Genomic DNA, 4,592 nt, shown 5'->3' with positions numbered 1-4,592 from the left:
TGTATAGGATCCTCCTGACACTAAACTGGCACAAATTAGCTAGTCTTGCCTAGATAAAATAAAACTCAAGAAGGGAAGAAAAAGAATCATTTTTTCTAGCACCTACTATGTGCCATACACTACAAAAATACTTTATAAATAGGATCTCAATTGATCCCTACAACAACCCTGGGAGACAGGCTCTGGAAATTGAGGTAGACAATGGTTAAGTGACTTGCCCAGGTTTATACAGCTAGTGTATAAATCTGGACTTGAACTCAGGCCTGCCTGACTCCAGGACCAGGACTCTATCCACTATGCTATCTAACTGCCTTCCCTACCTTTAGCTATCTCTCTGTCAGTTGCATGCTGGATTTTGAGCCATATACAGTTTTTCCATTGTTCTCTTTTATCATGCTTTTAATTTTGTCATTTTTAGGATTCCAAGGAAACCTAAAAAGGTTATAGATCTTGAAGAGTACACTTCATTGACTGTTAGAGATATTGTAGCAGTTAATGGTGAAGGGAAGTCAAGCATTTCAAGAATCATTGAATCTTGTAATGAAGCAGACTCAATCACACCAAAACATAAAGGAAAGGCCAATCAAAATAAAAAATTAAAATCAATACCAAGAAATGACAAGCTATTGATGGAAAACATCCAAATAAATGTGCAAAAACAAGACAAATGGAGAATGTGTTCCTCTACAGTGTGATCTAGACTTCTTGATATTGGGGAAAAAAAAGGAGGGGGGGGGGCTGGGTTAAAGTTACTAAATGTTCCCATGAAATAAAAAAGGCTTATCCTAGACAAAATAACACAAAAGTGGTGTTTTAATGATTAGAAATAAAAAGATAAAGACAGATATAACTTTGCTGATGAAAATCACTTTTAATTCAAAGCTGTACAATTTATTGACAGAATATATCCAAATCTATAAGATCTAAGTATCCTCATCATACTGTTAAAAAAAAAATTGAAGAGATTTTATTTCCAGAGAAAATGTTGTTCTTATTGGGTAAATCATGAAGTTCATAAAACCTATTTATATAATGAAAAATAATAATGTTCTATAACTATAAAAATTTCCAAATGGAGATGAAATACAGCCATATGCCTTTTCACCACACAGTAGGTAGTCATATCAGTCAGTCACTTTTTGGGGAATGCCACTTTTTCCTGGTCCTCTTCCTTATTGACTGCTCCTTCTCAATCTCCTTTGCAGAAATTTTATCTAGGTCATCCCTACTAAATCTGGGTGCTCAGTTTTCTCCCTTTATATTACCTCATTTGGTAATTTCATCAGCTAATCATCATCTCTAAGGTGAGAAGTCCCAAATCTGCTCAGATAACGTCATCAACTTCTATCTAACTCAATTTTCTCAACTTTAAAATGAAGAGAATAGCACCTACATCTTAAGGTTTTGGTGAGACTCAAATGAGATACTTGTAACATGCATAGCACAGTGTCTGGTACATAGAAGGTACTTAAATACTAATTCCCTCCTTTCCTAAAAGCATTCAGCATCCTGTTCTTTATGACAGAAAACATATTTTTTAGCTCCAAGTGTTTCTTCTTTCCTTCCTCCTCTGTTTGACATTTTACCACTCTTCAAACACTGAATGTAGATCACAATTTGCTGATACTATATATATAATATAATATTTTTCTTAGACTTTGGCACAAATCCCTTTTTCCATTTCTTTAAAGAATACTTCATTGTCTCTGATAGCTTGGAGTGCAGAGAGGTATTTGTTTAGCTGTCCAGTCATTCCAAGGAATCCAATTCGAATCCAATAAATCACTTAGTCTACATCTACCCATCTTTTACACCAATTAAAATACAAGTGTTTTGACCCTCAATTCAATAATCTTTCCACTACAACAAAATCTCATTTGATCCTCACAATAACCCTGAAGGTAGGTGGTATTATTACCTGCATTTTATGACTGAGGAAACTGAGGTGGAAAAAGTTTAAATGATTTCACAGAGGTGAGTATCTGAGACTGGATAGGAACTCAAGTGTTCCAGACTCCTGGTCCAGTACGCTATCTAGTATATGCCATAGCTGCTGATAAAAAAAAAAATTATTGAAAACTAAAGAGATGCTCATCACTTGGGGAATGGATGAAGAGAAATTATGGTATATCAATTTAATGGAATATTATTGTACTATAAGTAGTAAGAAAAATATTTCAGAAATATGGAAAGGATTTAAGGAATTGATGCAGAGTAAAGTGAACAGAACCAGAAGAATAATCAATATTATAAAACCAAACAATCTTTAATATTCATATGAACTAACGAAAAATGAATTGAACAGAACCAGGAAAATAATTTATACAATACCATTGTGTGCTTTAAAAAAAAAACAAAAAAAACAAAAAACTGTGTTCTGGAGAACTACATTCCCCAGCATTCTGAACCTTTAAGAAAAACTGTATGCTGGGGAACAACATCCCCCAGCATGCCTTGCATCTCCCAGGGTTACCTTCCCCCTAAATCCTGGTTTGCGATTGGGATTGGTCTATAAATGGATCAATACCATGCTAGAGAGGGACATTTGAATTGGCCTTGGATCCATTTGAGCTCTGGGGCTGAGTGGGAGAGAGGAACTTGCTAGAGTGAAAACATTTTTCTTTTATTAATAAAAACCCTTTTTCCTGATCTTTTTCCTTCTGCTTTCTTATTTTTATTAAACAATTGGGGAGCTAGAAGGGACAAAGGACCTTCAGGTAAGTAGGAACCACCCCCACCCCAGTTTCCCATGCTCCTGTGGGAAACCACTTTCTAGCCGCTCCTTTCCCACTCGGACTTCCATCCCATCTCCTACTCTTCATCCCTCATCCCCTTCCTCTTTCCTCCTTCCCACTCCTCTTTCTCTCTCCTCCTCTTCCTCCACCCCCTCCTTCTCTTCAGACTCCCTGCTGAGCCAAGTTCTTCACACCGCCCCCCAGTTTCTCTGGCTGCCCTCCCCACCTACTCCAGTCTAGCATCTCTGGTTAACCTCCCCCCACAACCCCACCACTGGCTCCCTGCTGTGAGCTCTTCTCAGAGTCACTCTCCCGCCATCCTCTTCCTCTTTTCCTCCACCTACTCCTCCTCGGTGCATTACTGTCAGCTGCTTTCCCACCACCTCTCCCCCCACTCTGTGCTGTGATCTCTTCTCAGAGCCCTGGTCCTCTTTTTCCTCCTTTTCCTTCCTCCAAGAGCTTTCCTTCTCCCTGTTGACCTCTCCACTCACTCCAGATCAAGATCTCCCCTGTGCTCTCCATCTTTCTTTTTTTTTCTTTCCCAACTGCCACTGCCTCATGCTTCTCACTTGTTCTAGACTGCTTTCATTGCCCTCCCTACACACATACCAGGAGGGAGCTACATTGTTACTGTTTCTCTCTTCCTTGCTCTTTCTTCCTGATTCCCCCCACCCCCAGGATCTCCCCACAGGTTCTTGTCAAGGGCCCCCATCCCCCACCTCAGACTTCCTCCCTCCCACCCAGGTCACCCTTGCTGGCCACTGGCACCCATTGCCTGCTGCAGGCTCCTCTGGTGCACATCTTAGCCAGAGCCATCCCTAGCCTCAGTCCTCAAACTACTCCTGCCTGCACAAGCCTAAGGTAAGGTATAACTTTCCCCTATCCCCTAGTTGAGTGCCTATTGCTAGCACCCTGGTTTCTGGCCATAGCCAGCTCCTCCCCCCACCTATGATTTATTTGAAGGCCTTTTCCCTTAAGGGAAGTGTCCACATTAAGGACAAATGAGACCATGACCTTAAGGTACCACACACCTTTTACTCCCCAGGATATTTAAAAATTCAAGCAAAATGCCCCTTCTTTTGAGGATGAGCATATTGTCATGATTAAGACACTGGACAATATATTCTGTACATATGATCCTGTATACTAGTGTGTACAAAACTTTCTTCAAACCTTTTTGACTGAATGGGAGCAAAGCAAAATTATTTCTTTTGTTAATAAAGCCTGGGGAAGAAATGTGGTTCATTGGCCAGAGCAAAACCTGAAATGGAATGTTAATGCAGAAGAATATTAACAACTATACCATGCTAGAGATGCATTGCTAAAGGCAATGAGAGATTGCTCCAATAGGCCAGGTACATGGACCAAGTATGAGAGTCTTAAGCAATCAGATGATAAGACACCCTCCCAGTTTATGGATAGACTTATTGAGCTGGGAGGGAGGTACACAGACCTTGGCCTTACTAAAGAGAGGAATATAAGTTGAATTAGAAGACAGTTTGTAAATAACTGTTGTAAAGTGGTCCAGGATTATTTTAAGACAAACTGCCCAAATTAAGAAGGGTCTTAGTTTATGTATCAAAAGGCCATGAACAGAAAAATGTGGAGACCAATGACTAGGTTGAAGCATTAAGGAAGGAACTAAAATCTATAACTGAAAGATCTGATAAACAAGAAAAAGAGAATGAAGGCCAAGCAGTGGCCATTGCCCCTTTACAGAAATCCCAATATCAATCACTTATATGCCACTTCTGTGCAAAAAGGGGTCACATAATGATGAGCTATAGGAATTGGAAATAAGCAATTAGGAATAATAACTTTAGAAATAATAACTTCAGAAATTACAACTTTAGAAAT

The sequence above is a fragment of the Monodelphis domestica genome, chromosome 3 (genome assembly GCF_027887165.1).
Source record: "Monodelphis domestica isolate mMonDom1 chromosome 3, mMonDom1.pri, whole genome shotgun sequence".
NCBI classification, from domain to species: domain Eukaryota; kingdom Metazoa; phylum Chordata; class Mammalia; order Didelphimorphia; family Didelphidae; genus Monodelphis; species Monodelphis domestica.
This window is presented reverse-complemented; position numbering follows the sequence as displayed.